This window comes from Mus caroli, unplaced genomic scaffold, assembly GCF_978045245.1.
Source record: "Mus caroli unplaced genomic scaffold, Mus_caroli_1 scaffold_13, whole genome shotgun sequence".
Lineage (NCBI taxonomy): Eukaryota > Metazoa > Chordata > Mammalia > Rodentia > Muridae > Mus > Mus caroli.
In genome coordinates, this window is record NW_028227268.1 from 107,984,549 (window position 1) to 108,011,649 (window position 27,101).

The window sequence follows — 27,101 nt, forward strand, 5'->3', positions numbered from 1 at the left end:
AAACACAAATAGCTCCCCGGGGTCTGATTAATATACGATCCGGGCCATACCATTTATTATCAAGGACATTTTTCAATTTGACCATTTCATTGGGCAGTTGAGGCCATTGTCCGTGCCTTTCAGCTGGTGATCTTCCAGCATCATCCAATTTTTAAAAAATTAAGAGTAAATATTGTAAGGGATAGAGCCATCTTTGGCATCATAGCTTCTATTCCCCCTTTTTGTTTTTGCAAATATTGTTTCAGAGTACGATGGGCTCTTTCAATGATGCCTTGGCTCTGTGGATTATAGGGCAACACAGTAATATGTTTCACTTGCATTTGTTTGCAAAATTGGCTAAATTTAGAAGAAGTATATGCAGGACCATTATCTGTCTTTAGCACTAGGGGCTTGCCCCATGCAGCCCAAGTCTCTAAGCAGTGAGGTATGACATGAACTGCTTTTTTCTTGTCAAGGGAGAGGCATGTAGGACACCAGAACTGGTATTGATGGACACATGTACGTATTGTGATTTACCAAAAGCTGGGATATGCGTGACGTCCATCTGCCAAACATCTAGGGGTCACAATCCACAAATATTAACGCCCATGGAAGGTACATTAATAAATTCTACACATTTACCACACCGTAGGACAATATCTCCAGCTTCTGTTCATGTGAGCTTAAACTTTTGTCGTAATGTAGAAGCAGGGACATGATAAAGTTGATGAAATTCTTTGCACTTTCTATAGAACTTTGTGATAGGAAAACCATATCTCTGGTGGCTGAATCAGCAATTGCATTTCCCTTAACCATAGGTCCAGGTAATGATGCACGTGCTCTAATATGTAGAATATAAAAGGGGTACTCCTCTTACCACCTGCTGAACTGGACCTAACCAGTACCCCGGAGCTCTTGTCTCTATCTGTATATGTATGGAAAGATGGCCTAGTCGGCCACCACTGGAAAGAGAGACCCATTGGACTTGCAAACTTTATATGCCCCAATACAGGGGAATGCCAGGGCCAAAAGAATGTGAATGGGTGGGTAGGGAAGTGGGGGGGGGGTATGGGGGACTTTTGGGATAGCATTGGAAATGTAATTGAGGAAAATACGTAATAAAAAATATTAAAAAATAAAAAAATGAAACAGGTCATTTACAAAAATAAAGAGCAGAGAAGTGGTATTAAAAAAAATAAAATAAAAGGGGTACTCACGCATCAAAATACAATTTTGTATTTTCATCAAATTTCAGATACTGGACTAGACTGCTTAAAAGTTCCGGCAGTCTCTAATGCTAGTACAGCATTAACCACATAAACAGAATCAGAGATAATATTTATGGGCATTAGAAATCTTTTAAAGACTTCTAAAACCACCAAGCATTCCACTAATTGAGGGGCTACTGGTATAAATTGCAACCTTACAGCCTTTTCATTTATCACATAACTTCCTATTGCTCCTCAGTGGCCCTTAGGGGGGAAAAAACCCAGCCATTTCTTGTCTGCTTTTTCTGTGGCTTTAACTGGTGAAATTCTACCTTGTAATATTTTTCCAAGACCTAGTCCAGGTATATATCCCATTCCTTTCATCATTTCCTTGCTTTTTTGAGAGTAATCATTAGTCAGTATAAAGTTCATGGCTGACAATACATCTCTTCCCCACAGTTTTACAGGTAAAGGGAGCACATAAGGTTGAAAAAGCCCTGTCCTTCCTTCTTTATCCTTCCATTATAAGAATTTTGCACTTATAGTTGGATTAGCCTCATATTCTAATCCTTGTAAGCTATGTGAAGAAGCAGGCCACCAATTACTGGATATAATGCTTTTATCTGCTCCTGTATCCATTATACCTTGAAAGGTTTTTTCTTCTATTTGTAATTGTAAAGTGGGACGATTATCCAAATCTAAAGATATGTACTTTCTTTTTCTACTCTTTCTACCCTTTGTACACTGCTTTTGCATATGATTTATTTACTTGGGTTCATTCATGTTGTTTAGAATGACTCCAACCCTGAGTTTCCAATTTTAAGCTAACTTTCTGTTACAAGCAAAAGGCTGCCTTGCCCCTTTAAGAGCTCCATTTGCAATCGTCCCTCAGCAGGGCTTCCCCCCCCCCCCCCGCTGTACTTAACTCCCAGCCACCGTGCAGCTAGCTTATCAGTTTCTGCTGTGCAGACTGAGACTGCTCTTTATATTTTTCAATATGAAACACAGAACAGCAATCATTAAATCATCCAAACAAAAACAAACATGAATTGACAGACATATAGACAATTTGGTGCACCAGAAACAGACAATAGTCAGGGAATAGAACTTGATGTCTCAAAGGGACACATATATCCTAAGCAGAGCTAAAGATATCTCCATAGGAGTCAGAGAGGAAGCAGGACGTCTCCCGTTTTCCTTCTGTCCCTAGGAGAGCTCTGAAATAGCTTATTTTCATTTTTTTCTCCTTCTTCTGGGAATTCTGCACAGTGGCTGCTTCTAATAGTTACTCCTCTTTCCCTGAGAGCTATTGTTAAGCCTTTGATGAAGGCTGCCTCTTTAGTCAAAGTCCTCGAGAGGAGGGTAAATTGACTTAATTTTTTGTTCTTCATTTTTTATATTATCCTTTATATCTTTATATTTTATATTATCTTTTGTATCTTTATATTTTAGCTTCCTTTCTCTTTCTCTATTTATATTTCTTAAGTTAGTTATTTTTCTGCGTGTGTCTTCTTTTTCATTTCTCTCTGTTTCTGATATGCCTTCTTGGTACTCCTGCAAAAGTCACTGCCCTTCCTTCAACACAACCCCAGCAACAATTACCGGACCTACTGCGTAGGAAAGCATATCTCTCAGAGACTCACATTAATTTCTTTTTACTTACTGGTACCAATGTTCCCCAGCTGAAGAGTTCTGAATCCATGCAGTTGAATCCTTGTCAAAAGTCTGTGTTGCAGGAACACTTCATTGACCACTCAATCCCCATGATGCAGTTCTGAATTCTCCCTTTTTAATAGGGGGTCTTTGCTCATGCCTGAAGATGTTTCTTGTCCCAGGTTTCAGCACCACTTCTAGTGAGCGCCCGACTCACCAGCAAAGCAGATGCCACAACAGGATCCTTCTGCACACGTTTATTGGGAGAGCTTGATTGCAGAGGCGAAAAGACCCCAAGCCCAGAACTGGTGCTGCTTATATAGGCCTAGGAGAGGCGTGTCTCACACCCGGTTTGGTTATGCTTACTACGTCATTTGCATGTCCCATATCCGATTGGTTATTCTCTCTCAGTACCTCACTGAGCCTCATTATCATACCTCATTTGCATGTCTCGCATCTGATTGGTTATACTCTCAAAACCTCATTATCATGCCAGGGCCAGGCAGTGTCTTGGCAAAAAAACATTACTGCATATGTACACACTGGGTGTTTACCCAAACATATGCGTGGTGGCCAGTGGTAGCCAGCGCCACCCTGCAACAGCACATGTGGCTTCCCACACTGTGTCATGATGTATCTGGGTGGCCCTGATTAGTTTCTTTTTTTTTTTTTTCTTTTTCTTTTTCTCTAAAATCTCTATCTTTGAGACTAAGAGCTTCTGATTGCAGATGATATCATGGGACTGGAGGGTATCAGTGACAATAGATAAGAGTCCCTTTCCTGAACAGGGGCTCAATGGAAAGTCTTCTCTTTTTCCAAAAATTCATTAAAATTAGAAACCTAGTGCTCCTGCATGAGTATTTCTGTACAGGGTAACACATGTTTCTATATGTCATTTCATAATGTTATGGGGGAAAATCAGAATTCTTTTCTAGGTTGTCAGTTGCAGTAATAACAACATTAAAAACCTGATGCAAAAGGAAAATTCCATGACAATTTTACCAAATTTTACAGTATAACAATTTAGGCATCCTCGAAATTCTTGCAGCTTTCAGGAATATGGGGATATATAAGAAAAATGAAAAGCTGTGGATGTCAGGAATGAGCACATCTGGAAAATGAAGGGGTCCCCTCCTCTTCTCTCTGATTTATCCTTCTCAAATTCTATTTCCTCCATGTATTTTGTAGAGAAAATTATGATTTATTACAAAATTAAAGGTGTCAGAGACCACACTATGTATATTCTCCTGTGAGACTCAATGAGATATTACTGCCATGATGATGATGGGTTTCAGAGAAAATGAGGACTGATATATTCCTGGGAAAGTTACATTTCTCAGATGTGAATTTTACATTTACTATAAATCATTGCAACTGGTAATACTTTTAAAATTGTATTTCTTTTATTTGGGGGTCATTTCTTGACTTGTTTGTTTTGATGGAATAAATTGTTCTTATAGCCTCATTACAGAATATAGTTTAAGAGTACTGATAAAATTAAAATCACTTTTGGTAATTTCTTAAGGAAATTTTGAGTTTTTAATTAATAAACTTCACTTAAATCTACAAAGATCATAGTATTTACTGATCACACTGATATTTTCAATGTGGATTACTTTGCACTCAGTTTTCCAACCACATCTTCTAAAGTACCATGATTTAGATAACCAGATAGACAAGAGCAAAGAAAACAATTAACTTAAAACATAAGTTTAAATGATTATTATCTATATTCTCTGGCATTAAAATTTTTTTATAACTCTGGTATGTAAATGATTTAATAATTTCCATGGAATAGTAATTTAACCTTCTACACATAACAGAGAAAAATCATACTAGAGAAAAATCTTCAGGCAGATTGTGTCTAATATTGAATCATTCTTGACAAAATGTCCTTGCTTCAGAAATCAATATGAAGATGTCATTTCTCTTCTACCTCTGATGACATAGTTATTTGCTTTAGCCATTTTTGACTGGGTGACGTTATTTGTTCATTTCCATTATTTATTCTTTGAAATGTACATTTTAAAAGTGTGTCAAATGAATCAGTACATTATGTGATTTGGTTGAATCTTTAGTCACTGAGAACTAAGATTTCATGTTAAATCACTGAATCTCACCTGCTGTATAAGAATAAACTATCCAATTTTGGTATGTATCTATTTCTTCAGGGTATACTCTAAAAAGATCCCTGTGCAGTTTAAAACCCAGACCAAAGGAGATCATTCCTACCCAAAGAATTTACTATTCAGTCCAGCCAATACATCCATAGAAGCAAAGCCTTTCTTTTCGGGGGAATATTTCACTTTATAAAATATGCACTTATAATTTTATATCCCTTGAGCTATAAATGTTAAACCCTAGTAACTTCTTTTATAGGACTGGAAAGTCCTTTGAATTGGTGCCATAAAGGATAGGACCTACTGCTCCTAGGCCTCTATAGGAAAGAGTAACATGACTTAAAAATCTAATCAGCCAGAACATGTGGCCTTTCCCCCTTTATAGTGCTACCCTTCACTGTTAACTGCCCTCCAATACTTTTTTACAATGGATGCTTCAGTGGGTCTGAGCTTACTTTATATTTAATACACTTTTCTCTTCTACCTTTGCCTGAACAAAATCAGTCTTATTTCTACTAGCAAATGTTCGACTCTATTTCTTTCAGATAACTATAGATAGAGAAACTTTATAAAATTTCAGTGCAATGAAAACAACTGGGGAGCTCTGAGCCTGCTAGACTACATATCTTCTAGTCAGGAAGTTACCAATGACCAAGTATAGGTTGACCATGATGGGTGGACATCTGACATTTTGTTAAAGAAGCATATTCCTATTTTGTTGTTGTTGTTATGTAAGAACTGAAAATATGGACACAGTCTCAAGCTGTAGGCTTCTTTCTTACTCACCAACCTTAACATGGTAATCAATGTGTCATTAACCTTTTGGAAACTCTGTCATCTTCAGTGCTAACCAAGCAAGTTTCAGTATTTTAAGAGCCCATTTCTCACAGTGAGCACCCCGTGGCCTATTAAAATGCAGAACAGGCAAGGAAGCTATCTGAGTTTCTTCTGTTTGGCACTGATTCCATTGACCGGATAAATCTTAATAGACTGATTTAGTTACTTCCTAGAGGTTCCTCTTCCTTCCTTTCTTTCTTTTTAAAATACTGTAAAGTATTACTCTGCATGATGACAAGAATTTTATGGACAACATATTCTTGCTTGATAGTTTTCACATAAAAAAATCGCTTCTTATATGATATACTATATTGATATGAGTGATCATCTCTGCTTTATTTCTATATTTTGAATTAATTATGTTTTCATATACATTTAATTTAATGTGTATGTCTATGGGGTTACACACATACCATAGTGGACTATGAGATAGAGGACTGAAGAGAACTTGTTGGAATAAGTTTTCTCCTGCCGTGTGGGTTTCAGGAATCAGAAAAATCACATAATTATACTTGAGTTCAAGTTCCTTTACCCACTGAGCCACATTATCAGCTCTTGGTGTTTATTCACAATGAAGTATTATGTAGTAAATATGTGATTATTTTATAAAGTAGTTCTTTCAGAAATTGAATTTTATCCTGCTCTCTTTAAATCCTTTTCCAGTTAGAAGTTCTAGAGGCAGTGCTGGAGAGATGGTTACATGATTAAACAAGGTTTCTGCTTTTACAGAGGCCCTGAGTCCAGTTCCCAGCACCCACATAATGGCTTCCAACCAACTGTTCCTCTAGTTCTAAGAGATTTTATGCCCTGTTCTGGTCTCTGTGAATAGTATACACGTGGGGTGAACGTATACATAACAAAAACTTTAAATAACATTTAACATGGTATCACACATATGAAATAAGGTTTAAAACCTCTTTGTAAAAATATGTTTAAATATTTACATAAAACTATGTAAGGTAGTAAACATGTATAGTATCTTTTCTGCTAAAACAAAACAAACAAAAAAAGCACATGGGAGATTCCATGACCAAATGTTATAACTGTATTATAGGTCACTAGAGGTAGAAACTTAACATTCCTCACATACCAAAAAGTAAATACAACCTTCCAATTAGGAATAATTATAAATATTTATGAGTCACAAAGTCCAATTGTCTTTTTCTTTTCCTCGCTATCACTATAGGTGCCTATGGATCTTGGTCACATTCTTGGAAGAATACCTGGGAGAGACACAGAAAATTTCCTACTAATGTGAAAACATACAGAGGACAATCTCTTTTATTTATTTAATTTTTAATTTTAATTGTTTCATTTATTTACATTCCAAATGTCATTTCCTTTCCCAATCTACTCTCCAAAAGTACCCCATCCTATTCCCTCTCCCCTTTTTCTTTGGCTAATATCGCCTTTTTTAGTGAGTACATAACTTGCATGTACTTTTAGGTCTGAGTTACCTAACTCGGGATGATATTTTCTAGTTCCAGACATTTGCCTACAAAAGTCAGGATGTCCTCATTCTTAATAGCTGAGTAGCATTCCAATGTGTCAAATGAACCACATTTTCTATATCCATTCTTCTGTTGTGGGACATCTAGGTTGTTTCCAGCTTCTGGCTATCAAAAACAAGGCTGCTATGAACATAATGGAACAGGTGCCCCTGTGGCATGGTAGGGCGTAGTCCCAAGAGTGGTATAGCTGGGTCTTCAGGGAGATCTATTTTCAATTATCTGAGGAAAGTCCAGATTGATTTCCAGAGTGGTTGTACCAGTTTGCAATCCCAACGGCAATGGAGGAGTGTTCTTCTTTCTTCACATCCTCTCCAACATGTGTTGTCACCTGAAGTTTTCATCTCAGCCATTCTGACTGGTGTAAGGTGGGATTGCAGGATCGTTTTGATTTGCATTTCTCTGATCACTAAGGATTTAGAACATTTCTTTAGGTGTTTCTCAGCCATTCGAGATTCCTCTGTTGTGAAATCTTGGTTTAAGATATACCCCATATTTTGATTGGTTGTTTGGTTTTCTGGTGATTAACTTCTTGAGTTCTTTATATATTTTGGATATTAGCCCTCTATCAGATGTAGGGTTAGTGAGAATTTTTTCCCAATCAATAACTTACTGATTTGTCTTATCGACTATGTACTTTGTTTTGTAGAAGCTTTCCAGTTTTATGAGATAGCATTTATCAGTTCTTGATCTTAGAGCATGAGCCATTGGAGTTCTGTTTAGAACATTTTCTCCTGTTCCAATGAGTTCAAGGCTCTTTCCCACTTTCTCTTCTATTAGAGTCAGTGTATCTGGTTTTATGTTGATGCCCTTGATCCAATTGGACTTGAGCTTTAAACAAGGTGACAAAAATGGGTATATTTTCATTCTTCTATATACAGGCAGCCAGTTAGACCAAAACTATTTATTGAAGATGCTTTATTTTTTCCCTTGTATATTTTTTGCATATTTTTCAAAGATCAAGTGATGGTAAGTGTGTGGTTTTATTTCTGAGTCTTCAACTCTATTCCATTGATCAGTATGTCTGTCTCTGTAGCAATACCATGCAGTTTCTAATCATAGTAGTAAAGCTTGAGGTCAGGAATAGTGATTCCTCCAGCTCTCATTTTATCTTGTCAGTATTTCTAAACTGAATTATTCCCAAAATAATTCAGTATGAATGTCATGTTGAAGTAAATAAAAATGTCATAAAGGAGATTTTTCCTAAATATTTGATTTATTGTTAATATGTGTGTATGTATGATGCATTTAAAGGAATAGCAAAATGGGGCACGTTATCATGTAGAGAATGAAAAAAGTGTTTCTGGGGTTAGTTCTCTTCTTCCATCCTTACATGGGGTACATCTCAAGAGAGTTTGTTTGCTTTATTTGATTTTAGTTGTCAATTTTTTGCTTAGTAATAAATATATTTTCAGTGTTGTACAAATAACACAAAAATGTTTGAATTCCCTCTGTTGGTGAATGGAAACTTGATATAACATTGTAGAAATCATGGTGTCTATAGTAGGAAATATTGAATTTCTTTTATTATAGAATTTGGTTTCATGTCCTTTAGATAGTTATCCATTCTTCTCCTGTTTTAGAAAGTCCCCTGAGTAAGTCTAAATCACCTGGTGTAAATCAATTGTATAATATCATCTTGGAAAACTAGAAGTACAGTCCTGAAAAAATTCCAGTATAACAACCCCTTTTTCTTTTCTTTACAAATATAGACATTATAGACATGAATTCGTATAGGCACCACCAGGAAACTCTCTGCCAAATGTTTGCCTGTGAATTACTGACACATCTCAGTACCTAGAAACATGTTCGAGTTAGTAGCCCCATTACACACACCTAGCAGCTTCTCAAGAGCATTCCTTACCAGGCAATTCAGAGCTATCATAATTATCTATGAAACACAGAGCAAAATTATTATCCAAGAAACAGAATAACCACCCAACAAAGACAAGATCAGATATGAACAACTTAGAATTATAGTAACCTCAAACCCCAGATGCCTAGATGCCAGCATAAAAACAAAAATAAAAAACAATCAAATATGTCTAGGACAATATGTCTTCACTAGACACCCAACAACCCTGGAGAAATGCCTGGAGAAATCCAACATAGCTTAACAAGAAAATGAATATTCAAATAGCTATTATTAATATTCTCAAGGTCATTAAATAGGATATGAATATGTCCATTAATTAAACTGATTGAAACACAGTGGAAGGAAATAAATAAAACTGTTTGAGACACAAAAGTGAAAATTGAATCAATAAAGAAACCTGAACTTGAGGTAAAACTGGAAATGAAAATTTTAGTGTCTCAAACAGGAACTTCAGAAGCAATCTTCAACAACATAATGCAATATATAGAAGAAAGAATCTCAGACTCTAAAGATAAAAGATATCAAAATCTCTGTCAAATAAAACAGTAAATGTAAAATATCTAGACATAAAACATCCAGGAAATCTGGAACACCATGAAAAGACCAAATATATGAGTAATAAAAATAGTGGAAGGAGAAGAATCCTAGGTCAAAAGACCGAAAATATTTGGAACAAAATCACAGCAGAAAATCCATCTGTCCTTACGAAGAAGAAAACTATAAGAGTACAAGAAGCATGCACAAAAGCAAATAAACTGGACCAGAAAAGGGTGGAAGCATGTTTATAGGGATTCAGGCAGAGCTTCCAGTTCCTGGTGGCTAAGCCTCTGTTTGTCCTTGGTGACAGAAGTCCTTCAAGGATGCAGGCAGAGTTGATGGTCCCTCCTGGCTACAGGCTTCTGGGATCGCAATTAGAGATGTAGATGGGAAGATGCAGGACAAAGGTCCCCCAGCAGACCTAAGAGCTGCTAGATTTGTCAGGGGATCCTGTGAGTAGGGAATTGTGGATTAAGGATCTGGTTATCCCAAGTGGCAACAGGCCACCTGGGTTGCAGGCAGAGCTTTGGCATATGGAGTGAATGGACACATCATGGCTGCTGGGGTTATTCTGGAACTCAGCTGGCACAGGATTGAGAATGGTGATCTTTTCATGTCCCTGATGGCAACAGATCTCTAGGTATGCAAGCATTCCTATAGACTGGAGAATAAAGTGCAGAGGGAGCAGGGTGGAACTTGCCACTGCTTGGTTTGTCTGAAGGTGCTGAGAGCCACTTGTACCACCTACAAAAGTTGAATCAAGGTTTAGTAAACAGTTTGCATAGATCTATCCCTCTAATGAAACAGAAGTAATAAATAAGTTTCCAAACCACCAAAGCCCAGGGACAGTTGGTTTTGGTGCAAAAGGTTACCAATTTGTCAGAAAATAATTAACACCAATATTCTAGAACTTTATTCCACATAATATGAAGAAATGGAATATTATCCATCTTTATAAGCCCACTGCTTCCCTGATACATAAACCACATATTGACCAAACAAAGAAAAAGATTTAGAGACATATTTCCTTAAAATCAGATGCAAGAGTAATCCCAAAAATACTTTCCAATTCAGTCCAGAAACATGTCAAAATATCACTCACTATGATTAGTGAATTACAGTGTTGGTTCAACATATGTAAATTGATAAGTGTAATGCAACATATAAACTGATTTAAAGGGAAAAAGCATATGATCATCTCATTAGATATAGATGAGGCCTTTGACAAACTTTGATACCCATTCATGATAAAGATCCTGGAGACAGTACTGATACAACAGACAAACCCAATCATCATAAACATGATTTACAACAAGCCTACACCCTATTAACCTAAACAGAGACAAATCCAATTTTTTCCACTAAAATTAGTAACAAGAGAATATTTTTCTATTCTCTCTATGTTTTCTATTGAACACCAGAAGTCTTAGATCAATAAAACAATTGAATTAAATTAAGAGGATTCAAATAGGAAAGGAAGAAGTGAAAGTATCTATATTTCCAGATGATATTATTGTAACATACAAAGATATCCAGTATGAAACATGGATTAAAACCCCATTCAGCGAAGTATTTGCACACAAAAGTAACTCAAATAACTAGTAGTCCCCCTGTATACAAATGATAAACACCCTGAGAAAGAAATCAGGACATTACAACTTTCAAAACATTTTCTAATATTATAAGATGTGGTGGGTAACTGTAACGACACAATAAAAACCATTGAATGGTAAAACTATATAATGCATTGAAAAAATAAAGGGAAGAATATCTCAAAAGATGGAAAGATCGTCTACGTTTATGGATTGGTAGGATCAATACATAAAAATGGCTTTTCTACCAAAAGCTGTCTACAGACTCAATGAAATACGCATCAAAATTTCAATTCTTCACAGAACTTAAAAGGGACAATTTCTAATAAACACAAAAGTCTCATGATATCTAAAGCACTTGGAAATAATAAAAGAATTGTGGTAGATATCATCCTTCAAATGATGATCTCAAAAATGTCATAAAGAGCTACAGTAATAAATGAAGCATGCCATTTGCACAAAGCCACATATTAATCATTGAAACTGAACTTAAGCCTGAGACATAAGAACATAATCTATGGATATATGACTTTGATATTTTAAGAAACCAGAAATGAACTTTGGACCAAGACAGCATCTTCAACAAATTGTGCTTATCAAACTAGATTTTTGCATGAAGACAAATGCACAAAGATCCATACTTATTAGACTTGTACAAAACTCAACTTAAAATAGATTAAAGACCTCAACATAAGAACAGAAACACTGAATCTGACAGAAGCAAAATTGAGCAATAGTCTTGAATTCACACAATAGCTTTTTGAATAGACAACAAATAGTACAAACAGTAATCAAAAAAGTTAATAATTAGGACCTTTTGAAACTGAAAAGCTTCTGTGTGGAAAAAAAAATCATCATTCAGGTAGTGAAAGGCAGAATGAGAAAATATCTAGCAATTACACTTGTGATAAACCTAAAATATGTAGAGAACTCCAACCTGGATATCAAGTATGAAAAAAAAAAAAAACAGATTTAAAACTGAGGTACGTATATAGTAGAGAATTCTGAAAAGAGAAAACACAAATGACTAAGAAGCACTTAAATAAATGTTTAACATATTTGATTATCAATATATTGCAAATAAAAATAAAGATTTCATCTTACATCAGGAAATGTGGCCAAGATTAATGAAACAAATGACAGCTTAGGTTGGCCAGGTTGTGGAATAAGGGCAACACTAATCTATTGCTGGTGGTAGTTCAAACTTGTACAACCAGTGTGGATATTAATATAGACATTTCCAAAATCTGAAGAATTATTGTAGAGATTAATTGATTAATTAACTAATTAACTGAAAGTGATCTCTCTCAAGATCCAACTTTATCAGTCTTGGAGATTTATCTATCCAAAGTACACTTCATACCATTACAGAGACACTTGCTCATCCATGATCATTGCATTTCTCTTCAGAATAACCTGAAATTGAAATATGCCTCAATCTTCATCAATTGATGAATGAATTTTAAAAAAAATCTCATATATTCAAACAATGGGATATTACGTAGTCACAATGATATTCAGCTATATTCATTAGTCAGTGTCTTATTCAGTCATCATCACAGAAGCTTTCTCTGACAGCAGATAGGAACAGATGCTGAGACTCATGCTTAGACATTGTGTGGAGAGAATATGTAAATGGTATGTGTCCAGTAAAACTTTCTCCTTGGAGCTCATATAATCCCATGTAAGAGGACCTAAAAAGAGTATTAGAACCAGAGGGGATGAAGGCTGGAAAACAGTACTCTATATATTGTATGGATGCATCACCTGTCAATTAAAAACAAAACAAAACAAAACATGGACTATTACTTGGGCCAAAATGGGAGGTGGGACATCTGGGAATGAGAAAAAATTCTGGGATAGAGCCAGGCTTGGGAAGATGTAAGGGGACAGATGCATGATACCTGAGCATAGGTAATGAGCCATGTGACAGAATGCAGGTTAAAATCACTGGGTAATCTAAGTTATGATATAGTCTGAGAAGAGCCTATCTATATGGCTGAGTTATTTGTAAATATATTTTGAATCTGAGTCTTATTTCTGGGAGCATGGGAATGGAGGTAGATCCCAGACTTTAATTATAGCACTAAATCAACTAAACAAGATACAGATGAATCCACAGTCACAGAATAAAAAAATGAATGAACTACATGGTTCTGCTCCAGGTCCTCTGTGTGTGTATTATAGATTTTAGCATAATATCTCTCTTAGGGTTTTACTGCTGTGGATAGAAACATGACCGATGTAAATCTTATAAGGCCAATATTTAGTTGGGACTGGCTTATGTGTTCAGAGATCCAGTCCATTATCAACAAGGTGGGAACATGGCAGCATCCAGGCAGTCTTGGTGCTGAAGAAGCTGAGGCTTTTACAAATTCATCTGAAGGCCATGAGGAGAAGACTGGCATCCAGGGAGCTAGGATGAGTGTCCTGAAGGCCACACCCACAATGGCATACTTCCTCCAATAAAGTCACAACTTTTCCAACAAGGACACACCTCCTAATTTTGCAACTTCCTGCGACAAGCATATTCAAAACATCACATTCCAAAGCCTGGCCCCCATATGCTTGTTCAAACACAAGAATCTATGGGGGACATAGCATAATAAAAAATACATTTAGTACAACTTTGAACATTCCCATAGTCTATACCAGTCCTAACAATGTTAAAAGTCTTAAATTCAAAGTATCTTCTGAGATTCATCCAATCACTGAACTGTAACCAACAAGACAGGAAATGAGCTGAAAAAACTTTAAACTGTGTATCTTCATGTCTGATGTCAAAGCAGTCTTCATATCTCCAGTTTCTTTTGATCCCTTTTGACTACAGCAACCTTTTTTCCCCTGGGCTTGTTCCACTCCCTGTTATCAGCTTCGCTCACCAGATAGTCAAAGGTTCTTGCATATAGAACATCTTGGAGTCTCCAAGGTAACTTCAACGTTACTGTGAGTTGTTTCAACATCTGAGATCCACATATGATCTTAAGGGCTCCTTTAAAGAGCTTGGATAACTTCTTCTTCTTCTTCTTCTTCTTCTTCTTCTTCTTCTTCTTCTTCTTCTTCTTCTTCTTCTTCTTCTTCTTCTTCTTCTTTAATTAGGTATTTATTTCATTTACATTTCCAATGCTATCCCAAAAGCCCTCCACACACTCCCCCACTCTCCCACTCCCACTTCTTGGCCCTGGCATTCCCCTGTAATGAGACATATAAAGTTTGCATGACCAATGGGCCTCTCTTTCCACTGATGGCTGACTAGGCCAACTTCTGATATATTTGCAGCTAGAGACACGAGCTCTGGGAGGTACTGGTTAGTTCATATTGTTGTTCCACCTATAGGGTTGCAGATCCCTTTAGCTCCTTGGGTACTTTCTCTAGCTCCCCCATTGGGGGTCCTGTGATCCATCCAATAGCTAACAGTGAGCATCCACTTCTGTGTTTGCTAGGCCCCGGCATAGCCTCAAAAGAGACAGCTGTATCTGAGTCCTTTCAGCAAAATCTTGCTAGTATATGCAATGGTGTCAGCTTTTGGAAGCTGATTATGGGATGGATCCCCAGATATGGCAGTCTCTAGATGGTCCATCCTTTCATCTCAGCTCCAAACTTTGTCTCTGTAACTCCTTCCATGGGTGTTTTGTTCCCAATTCTAAGAAGGGGCAAAGTGTCCACACTTTGGTCTTCATTCTTCTTGAGTTTCATGTGTTTTGCAAATTGTATCTTATATCTTGGGTATTCTAAGTTTCTGGGCTAATATTCACTTATCAGTGAGTACATATTGTGTGAGTTCCTTTGTGATTGTGTTACCTCACTCAGGATGATGCCCTCCAGGTCCACCTGTTTGGCTAGGAATTTCATAAATTCATTCTTTTTAATAGCTGAGTAGTACTCCATTGTGTAAATGTACCACATTTTCTGTATCCATTCCTTTGTTGAGGGGCATCTGGGTTCTTTCCAGCTTCTGGCTATTATAAATAAGGCTGCTATGAACATAGTGGAGCATGTGTCCTTCTTACTGGTTTGAAGATCTTCTGGATATATGCCCAGGAGAGGTACTGCAGGATCCTCTGGTAGAACTATGTTCAATTTTCTGAGGAACCACCAGACTGATTTCCAGAGTGGTTATACAAGCTTGGAATCCCACCAATAGTGGAGGAGTGTTCCTCTTTCTCCACATCCTCACCAGCTTCTGCTGTCACCTGAATTTTTGATCTTAGCCATTCTGACTGGTATGAGCTGGAATCTCAGGGTTTTTTGATTTGCACTTACCTGATGATTAAGGATGGTGAACATTTTTTCATGTGCTTCTCAGCCATTAGGTATTCCTCAGGTGAGAATTCTTTGTTTAGCTCTGAGCCCCATTTTTTTAATGGAATTATTTGATTTTCTGGAGTCCACCTTCTTGAGTTCTTTATATATATTGGATATAAGTCCCCTATTTGATTTAGGATAGGTAAAGATCCTTTCCCAATCTGTTGGTGGCTTTTTTGTCTCATTGTCAGTGTCTTTTGCCTTGTAGAAGCTTTGCAATTTTATGAGGTCCCGTTTGTCAATTCTCGATCTTACAGCACAAGCCACTGCTTTTCTATTCAGAAATTTTCCCCTGCACCCATATCTTCGAGGCTTTTCCCTACTTTCTCCTCTATAAGTTTCAGTGTCTCTGGTTTTATGTAGGATTCCTTAATCCACTTAGATTTGACCTTAGTACAAGGAGATAGGAATGGATCAATTTGCATTCTTCTACATGATAACTGCCAGTTGTGCCAGCACCATTTGTTGAAAATGCTGTCTTTTTTCCACTGGATGTTTTTAGCTCCCTTGTCAAAGATCAAGTGACCATAGGTGTGTGGGTTCATTTCTGAGTATTCAATTCTATTCTACTTGTCTGTTGCTATACCAGTACCATGTAGATTTATCACAATTGCTCTTTAGTACAGGTTTAGGTCAGGCATGGTGATTCCACCAGAAGTTTTTTTATACTTGAGCATAGTTTTTGCTATCCTAGGTTTTTTGTTACTCCAGATGAATTTGCAGATTGCTCTTTCTAATTCATTGAAGAATTGAGTTGGAATTTTGATGGGGATTGCATTGAACCTGTTGATTGCTTTTGGCAAGATAGCCATTTTTACTATATTGATCCTGTCAATGCATGAGCATGGGAGATCTTTCCATCTTCTGAGATCTTTAATTTCTTTCTTCAGAGACTTGAAGTTCTTATCATACAGATCTTTCACTTCCTTAGTTAGAGTCACACCAAGGTATTTTATAATATTTGTGACTATTGAGAAAGGTGTTCTTTCCCTAATTTCTTTCCCAGTCTGTTTATCCTTTGTGTACAGAAAAGCCATTGACTTGTTTGAGTTAATTTTATATCCAGCTACTTCATTGAAGCTGTTTATCAGGTGTCTTAGTCAGGGTTTCTATTCCTGCACAAACATCATGACCAAGAAGCAAGTTGGGGAGGAAAGGGTTTATTCGGCTTACACTTCCATATTGCTGTTCATCACCAAAGGAAGTCAGGACTGAAACTCAAGCAGATCAGAAAGCAGGAGCTGATGCAGAGGCCATGGAGGGATGTTCTTTATTGGCTTGCCTCCTCTGGCTTGCTCAGCCTGCTCTCTTATAGAACCAAGACTACCAGCCCAGAGATGGTCCCACCCACAAGGGGCCTTTCCCCCTTGATCACTAATTGAGAAAATCTCTTACAGTTGTATCTCATGGAGGCATTTACTCAACTGAAACTCCTTTCTCTGTGATAACTCCAGCTGTGTCAAGTTGACACAAAACTAGCCAGTACAATTGACCCCTTGTCAACTTGACACACAAACACATCACTAGTAAACCTCAACCCTTATATTCTTATTCATCCCCAAGTTCTAAATAACTTTAAACGTCCCACAGTCTTTACATATTCTTAAAATTTCAATCTCTTTAAAATATCCTTCTCTTTTAAAATCCAAAGTCTTTTTACAATTAAAAGTCTCTTAACTATGGGAGCCACTAAAATAGGTTCTTCCTTCAAGAGGGAAAATATCAGGGCACAGTCACAATAAAAAACAAAAATAAATCTTCAACCATCCAATGTCTGGGATCCAACTCACAATCTTCTGGGCTCCTCCAAGGGCTTGGGTCACTTCTCCAGCCATGCCCTTTGTAGCACATGCGTCATCCTCTAGGCTCCAGATGCCTGTACTCCACTGCTGCTGCTCTTTGTGGTCATCTCATGGTACTGGTATCTCCAAAACACTACATGACCCCTTCAGTCCTGGGCCATCAATTGCAACTGAGGCTGCACCTTCACCAATGGCCTTCCATGGCCTCTCACAGTGCTGAGCCTCAGCTGCTCTGCGTGACCCCTTCATGCTTTCAAAACCAGTTCCACCTGGGTGACCCTTTAACATTACCAAGTCCCACTGCAGCAGGAGTACAACCTTGGCTATCTCTGGAATACAGCCTCTTTGTGCTTTCAGAAAACACTTCCCCGAAGATGTCACCTCAACGATGCCTGTCTCTTCTTAATCACTGCCAATTTCTTAGCTCCAGCTAACCAGCATCAATAGCCCCAGTAATAAAGTAAAGTTTCACTTTAGTAGTACTGGTATCTTGTTATTCACAGCTGATTCTTCAGCCCCAGCTAACCAGAACCACAGATTCTTCCCAATCAAAATAGCAATGGCCTTGAAAAGAGTCTTTAATTTTCCCTCTGAAATTTCATGAACCAGACCTCCATCTTCTGCACTGTTCTCAACATTATCTTCCAAGCTCCTACACAACATCTGACAGAGCTCTTAACAACGAATGGATCTTAAAGCCCAAAGTTCCAATGTCCTTCCACAGTCCTCCCCAAAACATCTGCTGATACCAATTTGTCTTAGACAGGGTTTCTATTCCTGCACAAACATCATGACCAAGAAGCAAGTTGGGGAGGAAAGGGTTTATTCGGCTTACACTTCCATATTGCTGTTCATCACCAAAGGAAGTCAGGACTGAAACTCAAGCAGATCAGAAAGCAGGGGCTGATGCAGAGGCCATGGAGGGATGTTCTTTATTGGCTTGCTTCCTCTAGCTTGCTCAGCCTGCTCTATTATAGAACCAAGACTACCAGCTCAGAGATAGTCCCACCCACAAGGGGCCTTTCCACCCTTGATCACTAATTGAGAAAATGCCTTACAGTTGTATCTCATGGAGGCATTTTCTCAACTGAAACCCTTTTCTCTGTGATAACTCCAGCTGTGTCAAGTTGACACAAAACTAGCCAATATATCAGGTATAGGAGTTCTCTGGTAGAATTTTTAGGGTCACTTATATATACTATCATATCATCTGCAAAAAGTGATATTTTGACTACTTCCTTTCCAATTTGTATCCCCTGGATCTCCTTTTGTTGTCAAATTGCTCTGGCTAGGACTTCAAGTACAATATTGAATAGGTATGGAAAAAGTGGCAGCCTTGTCTAGTCCCTGATTTTAGTGAGATTGCTTCCAGCTTCTCACCACTTACTTTGATGTTGGCTACTGGTTTGCTGTAGATTGCTTTTATCATGTTTAGGTATGGGCCTTGAATTCCTGATCTTACCAAGACTTTTATCTTGAATGGGTTTTGGATTTTGTCAAATGGTTTCAATGCTTCTAACGAGATGATTATGTGGTTTTTATCTTTGAGTTTGTTTATATACTGGATTACATTGATGGATTTCCATATATTGAAACTTCCCTGCATCCCTGGGATGAAACCTACTTGGTCAGGATGGATGATTGTTTTGATGTGTTCTTGGATTTGGTTAGCAAGAATTTTATTGAGGATTTTTGCATCGATATTCATAAGGGAAATTGATCTGAAGTTCTCTATCTTTGTTGGGACTTTTTGTGGTTTAGGTATCAGAGTAATTGTGGCTTCATAGAATGAGTTGGGTAGAGTACCTTCTGTTTCTATTTTGTGGAATAGTTTGTGAAGAACAGGGATTAGATCTTCTTTGAAGGTCTGATAGAACTCTGCACTAAACCCATCTGGTCCTCGGCTTCTTTTGGTTAGGAGACTATTAATGACTGCTTCTATTTCTTTAGGAAATAAAGGAGTGTTTATGTCATTAACCTGATCTTGATTTAATTTTGGTACCTGGCATCTGTCTAGAAACTTGTCCATTTCATCCAGGTTCTCCAGTTTTGTTGAGTATAGCCTTTTGTAGAAGGATCTGATGGTGTTTTGGATTTCTTCAGGATCAGTTGTTATGTCTCCTTTTTCATTTCTGATTTTGTTAACGAGGATGCTTTCCCTATGGCTTCTAGTGAGCCTGTCTAAGAGTTTATCTATCTTGTTGAGTTTCTCAAAGAACCAGCTCCTCATTTGGTTGATTCTTTGAATAGTTCTTGTTTCCACTTGGTTGATTTTTGCCCCTGAGTTTGATTATTTCCTGCCATCTACTCCTTTTGGGTGAATTTGCTTCCTTTTGTCCTAGAGCTTTTAGGTGTGTTGTCAAGCTGCTAATGTGTGTTCTCTTTAGTTTCTTTTTGGAGGCTCTCAGAGATGTGAGTTTTCCTCTTAGAAATGCTTTCATTGTGTCCCATAAGTTTGAGTATGTTGTGGCTTCATTTTCATTAAACTCCAAAAAGTCCTTAATTTCTTTCTTTATTCCTTCCTTGACCAAGGTATCATTGAGAAGAGTGTTGTTCAGTTTCCACATGAATATTGGCCCATTGCTGTTAACAGAGCCTTGCTTCTTCAGAGCCACAGAGCCAGATGTGTCCCCTGATGGCAGCAAATGCTAGGACCCCAATATGGTCTAAGATGGCATAATTGGCTACTCACTTCAGGCTGTTCCTCACTATCCTCAAGTCTGGTTCTGCTTCCCTTCATTGTGCCCACATCCTTCTTTTACTCTTTCTCTTCCATTTCTCCAAAACTTACTTGCTCCTCTTATTGGTGTCTGGATCTTTGAGTGTCTGAAGTCATCTAAGGAGTGGTTTCCATAATACTATGGCACACTAATGCATTTTGGTACCAGACAGGGGTCATTTTTGGCAGTCTTCACTAGACCTTCATGGTACAAGATGGGCAGTCATCTCGTGTTAGCACCTTGTATGACCCCTATGGCACCAGTCTGGTGGTCATCTTATGCTTACTCCTTAACTAGCCATCTCTTGCAAGGATTGTCTGTCTCAGTCTTATTCCTGCCTGGGGCCCATGGTCTCAGACAGGTTGTTTCAGTCAGTCTCGGGATTGCTCCCCATCATTGTAGCCCATCTATGCCTGCCTGGCACATAACTGGTGGTATCTTAGGCTAGTTCCCTCTCTCTGTTCCTAGCCTCATACTGATGGTTGTCTCAGCTGACCATTTTAGGAAGTATTAGGCTACTAATCATTTAGTAGGTTACTAATCATAGGCTACTAATCATAGATGTTCATAGGTCAGAACACTGGGCTTAGACATATCCTTTGTTCTCTCTACCACCCAATGACACACATGTGACACAGCAGCCATATCTACAATGCTTATACAAATAGCCGGTCTCTAATTCTTGTGCCTACTTTTAGGACTATTTGTCTTTTGTTGGGTTGCCTTGTTCAACTTTGGTATGATGGATTTTGCTTCATCTTCATATATGTTATTTTGCCATGTTTAGTGTTATGTTTTAGAAGCCAGCTTTTTTTCTAATGAGAGACAGAGATGGAGTAGATCCAGCAGTAATGGGAATTGGTGAGAAACTGGGAAGAATATAGAATAACGAAAATATAATCAGCATATACTGAATGAGAAAATAACGTATTTTCAATACACAAAATTAAAGGGAAGAAAAATAATATCGTGAAATTTTCAACAGATTAAATAGAGCTAGAAAAAAAAATCATCCAAAGGTAACCACCTTGAATTGAAATGACAAAAAAAAAATTAAAAAGTATATAGTAACTTATATGTGGATATCAGTGTTAAATCTTCAATAAGCAAGCTAAAAATCCATAAATTATAGAAGATAGGTATAGAGTAAGGAATGTAGAGGAATAATGGATCTCTGTAGATGGAAGGACCAAATGGAGAGAGGAAAGTGGGGGTATGGCAGGGAATAGGGGAAGAGACTGGGGGGTCATTTGAGGGGTTGTATGAAAACCTAATAGAGTAGAAGGCGCTCTCTCTCTCTCTCTCTCTCTCTCTCTCTTTCTCTGGATATGTGTGTATAGGAGGTCTAAATGAAATTGCCAAATAATGGGGAAGAAAGAATCCCAACTGGACATCTCTTGTTACCAAATAAAGCTTCTACTGCCAGGAATGGATTACATCTAATAAAATTTTTATCCATAGGGGCTCGAATGAATTCCCCAAGCAACCAAGGATATTTTCCCAAGGCTATTTATTAGTTGCTCTTCACAAACTGACAGTAACACTCTGCTGCTGAAGACAACACCTACATAACTCTTTGAACCCAAAAATATTGAGGATAGGAAAGTAATTCAAGCGAAAGGAGTCACAGGGTCTTTTATTGAAGAGAATTGTATTGGTATATGGTGTATGAGTATGTGGGTATGTTTGGGTATGTGGATATGTGCTTATGTATGTGTGTTCATGAATTTATGTGTCTCTGTGTGCTTGTGTATGTTTTTGAGCATTTGTGCATATATGTGTTTGTGTATGTGTGTGCTTTTATATGAGTTTTTGTGTACTTGGGTATGTGTTATGTGTGTGTTTTTGTACTTATACTTCTATTATGTGCATGCTTGTATGCATGTTTGTGTGCATGTGTGGGTGTGCCTTTATATGTGTATATATGTGTGTTTGTGCATCGATGTGTGTTTGTATGTGCACATGTACACAATTCTTTGTATGTATGTGTGCATCTGTGTGTGTGTGCATGCGCATATGTGTGTGTTTAGAGATTAGAAAGCTGATGTTCAATAGTGGGGTAGATTATACAGAAGAAAGTACCTGTGACACAAAGACAGACATTCAAAGCTCATCTGCTTCTTAAGAGAGAAAATAAAATATTAAAATATTTGAAGAATATGTATGGGATTTATAGAGCACACCAGGTTGATCAATGAACAAACTATGTGAATCTCACAAAGGACTATAGAGGAATAAATAAGTGGATGGGTTATTTAAATAGAAAATGGGACTAAGAAGATGGCATAGTGGTTAAAGTGGTTCAGACACACAAACCTATAATCATGATGACTGAATTTCAAATCCCTGGATATCCATGCATAGACCAGATTGGTATGGTGTTATGCCTATAATCCAGGTTGCAGAAAACAGAGATAGTACAAGCTGGCCAGGAAGAACTGCCCTATTGGTAAGAATAGAATTTGATTAAATATGAGGATGCATATTAATAAAGGATGATTCCTGTAATTAACCAATGATTCACACACACACACACACACACCTTGCCATATATGTGCAAAATATGCATAAACATACTTATTCACACACATGAAAATTTGAAAAGGAGAAAACATTGCAAGGCTACAAAATAGCTAAATATATCTTAACCTAGGAGAGAAATGGCCTTCTTGGATAGGAAGCTAAAATGACCCTAAAAAGCTAGAATTGCTCACATGCAAATACTGTCATTAAATTTCAATATTCAGAGATAAAGAAAACTTTAAAAGCATCACAAGAACACAATATGTTTCCCACAAATAAACTGCCAGAAGATGATGAAGTAGAGTTTTTCCTAGAAATCTTAAGCAAAAATGAAATGAGTAAAAGATCTAAATACGGAGTTAAAAGTAACTAAAAAGATAAGTGCCATGAAAGTAAATGAGGAGCTTTGCAAGAGGGAACAAAGTCTACTGTCAACTGTGCATGAAAATATTATGTTATCTTAATGAAATATAAGAAAGTAAAAACTGTGAATCAATATTTTAAATGCAGGGGAAATTAATAAAACACTACTTCTAGAAAAGAATAAATATATTTGTCTTTCAACACTAAAAGCAGGGCATATTCTCTGACAAACAAAAAAGGAAGGGAATTTATTGTCTTTATATTCTTCCATACTGGGAACACAAAAGAATGGAAGGTTTCGAGTGGAGATGAAACCATGCTGAACAGTGACACTGAAGCACAAGCCTGGATAGGATTCACTGAAAGGGTAATTATGTAGAAAATATCTTTAAAAGTGCATTACTGTAATGGTGCTGATCAATTGAATCTAATGACAGCATAAAGTTAAAATTAAAAAACCTTAAACATAAATACTAGTACAATTAATTTGACACACAGTATAAATAGTTGTAATTGGTGCTATAGCTTATATTTGAGGACAAAGAATCACCATTGTGTAGTTCTCACCTACAAACAAAGTTAATAATATCAGCTTACACAATTTCTTGTGAAGATAGCAACAGTGGGATTTTTATGATAACCACACAAAAATACTTTTTAACCTTATACGCACATTCAATCTTTCCCTCTTGCTCTCTCTCTTACTCTCTCTTTCCCTTCTCTGACAGACAGACAGACAGACAGACAGACAGACAGACAGACACACACACACACACACACACACACAGGTCAATTACTAAATCAATAGAAAACTGACAAAACTCAAAAAAGACATCAAGGGAATGGATAAAATAACAGGAAGACAATATGGAAACACATGATTAAGTAGCCACAGTGAAACTCTCTTGATTAGTAATATCTTTCAACAAGAGGGAACTGGAAAAATTTAAAGGATAAAGCAACTGAAGTCACCAAACTGATGAAAACCCCTATATAAAATGCACCGTGAACACAGTCAACCATTATTTGAGACTCTTAGATGGAAATCATAAAGACATATAAATGATTAACCAAATTATAAAATATCAAGTTTTCTTATATTAAAATTATATTTTCCAGGCTCGAGGGGAAGCTCAGTAAACTGCTTACATCTTAAGTATATAGAACTCAGCTCCATTCTTACTTCCCTCTAAAATATGCAAGATGTAGTGGTATTATAATCCAGATATTAGGCTGATGGAGAATGATAATCTCCAGGGCTCACTGGATTTTAGTCCAGTCTGGCTAGACTGTTGGACTAAAGGCCAATCAAAGCTTATCAAAAAGAAGATAATGTGGTATGTAAAGCAGTAATCTGAAATAGAGATACTGTGACAACAACCAGAACATCTAAGAATATCATTTAACTGGCAATGGGGACTGTTGTGTGTTGTTACATGAAAATACATTTTCCAATTGACTTTATGAGAGAAACTTTCAGAATTAGAAGCTCCTGCTTTCTATTGGTGGAAGTCTAGCTGTACCAGATAATAGAGTGAAATTAAATAAATTTAATTCAATTCAGCATGTTAGTTCTCAATATTCACTTTCTCACTTCATATTACAGCTTCCATGATTTCCTTCCAGTAACTATTGTGATAATGACATAAAGATATAAAAACACTAGAGCTACAGATGATGGTACAGTAAGTCCTTACACAAGCATAGCTACTCATATGTATTTAAGCTGCTTTTACTTTTTGTGTTGACTGATTCACCCAAACACTTGCTAGAACAATCATTGTTTTTTTTCTCAGTTCTTACGTTTGGAATACTTTGATTGAATGAGAAGATTTTTATCTGATAGCCTGCCTATACATTGGACCTTGACATTTATTCTGCTCCACAAAGTCAATTCTGTTTAATCTTTAATGGCTTCTAGTCTCTCAATATAGAATCTCTTTTCTTCTCCATGAGCATAGATTGCAGAAATTAATTTTATCATAATGCACAACATGCTTTACTACTGTGTCAGCAAACCTCAAATGTAGCAATATGTGACTTAATAGTGTTATCCAATTTTATTACTTAATAAATTTCATAAGCCCCCATTTTACTTTGTATTTGTAGACATTTTTCTTTGGAGAGGTTTGCATGCCCACACTTTAATTGTTCCAATGCATAATTTTACCAATTAGAAGAATAAATCAGAAAATCCAAAAGAAAGATCTGTAATACCAGGTTTGAATGGTCTGTAAGAAACATTAAAATTATTAAATCATGGATGTTTTATTGCTAAATTGATAGTGCTAAAATTTTCCTGAGTTATAGCCTTTGGGAAGATTGTACCTAACACTTGGTTAATCCATTGGACATCTGCCTAATACCTAGGTCTCTCATTGTCCATCTGTCCTTATAGCCCTTACCTTTCCTGATACACGGTATGGTCTTCTGCACTTTGACCTGGTATTCACTTCTTCCATACCTGAAACTACATTCTCTATTTTGTGTAGGGACAGATTGTATCAAGGCCAGAAGGAAAATATCAGTTGAAGTAGTTCGTAAACTGAGGTGTCAGTCATATGCCACCAACCACAATTCCTTCTCCTTTGTTTCAATATAAATTGCTTGATAATAAGTGAGCAATTTGAGAAATAATTTAAAAAAGTCTCACAGCATTGTTTATCATTACTAAATATTAACAACATTCTTCAGAATATATGAACCCTGATTTTTTTGTTTAAAACTGAATATCACACTGCCAATTTTTACTGGCTACAGTGGTGAAGCCAATGCTAGGTGAAATTTTGAACCGTATTTGAAGTTATTATCTGGGATAAATGTATAGAAAACAGGAGCTAAGTAATTTACATTTTATGTATATATTACTTATCTCATTATACTCTGCCACATAATGCTTCATTAGGGATGAAAATGAAAAGATAATACACAAGGAAGCTGAAGTTGTAACAAGTGTTTCATACTACACCCATGCTTCCTCAGTAACTTTATTTGCCCACTCTAGTAGGAAAGTTACGAAACTCACTGTCTAGTTTTTTTAATAACCTTATCTTTATTTTTTTTTTTCATGAAATCCAGTATAATTAAATCTGCTAAAACTTTGAGGGAGCCTATGCTCATTCTTTGCTTACTGCTTAAGGAGAAATAATTTAATAAGTACTGAAAGGGTAAAACAATAGAATGGGGTATAAATATTTACATTATAGAATTTGTCTGCCAGAATTGGTGCCCTGTGTATAAGTACCTTTTTATTTCATTTCTTTTCTTTTCTTTTAGTTTTTTTATATTAAAAACATAAAACTATGCCCAACAGAATTAACTAAGCTAGGGTCATAGGTGCTCAGAGACACTGTTGTGGCAATCATTGTTCCTGTATGTATCAGAGCTAGGACCTCTGCATATACACTATTTTGAATATGTTGGTATTCTTGTGGTATTCTTAACAATGTGCAAAGACCCTGTTTTTTACCCTTTGCCTGTTCATGAGACCCTTTTCCTCCTACTGGATAATATCTTGCAGCCTTGATTTGAGGCTATGTGGTTCACCTTACTGTAAATTGTTATGCCGTGAACAACTGATATCTATGGTAGAAGTGAACTTTTGTGAAGGAAAATGGAGAAGGAGTGGATCTTGAAGAGAGGTAGGCTGGGGAGGAGGATAGGGGGCAGAGAAAAAAAACATATCTATAAGAAGGCTGTACCAAGTTTTAAGTAACTGACTCTTTTACTAATAAATTATTCATCAACTTTTTTATTAGATATTTTCTTTATTTACATTTCCTGGTTTCCCTTCTGAATATCCCCTTTCCCCTCCCCCCTCCCCCCTGCTCACCAATGCTTGCACTCCCATTCCTGGTCTTGGCATTCCCCTATACTGGGGCATAGATGCTTCATAAGACCTAGGGCCTTTCCTCCCATTGATAACCGACTAGGCTATCCTCTGCTTACATATATAGCTAGAGCCAAAATTTCCACCATGTGCTTTTTTGATTGGTGGTTTAGTTCCAAGGAGCTCTTGGGGTACTGGTTAGTTCATATTGATATTCCTCCTTTGAGGATTCATAAACCTTCAGCTTCT

At 36.9% G+C, this 27,101-nt stretch overlaps 1 non-coding gene across 1 annotated transcript; it reads right to left on the reverse strand.

Moving 5' to 3' along the window:
• Nucleotides 1-20,676: 20,676 nt before the first annotated feature.
• Nucleotides 20,677-20,806, reverse strand: LOC115032693 (small nucleolar RNA SNORA17). The gene has a single exon (XR_003838321.1). It is a non-coding gene; the product is annotated as a small nucleolar RNA SNORA17 (small nucleolar RNA).
• Between the last annotated feature and the right edge of the window lie 6,295 nt (nucleotides 20,807-27,101).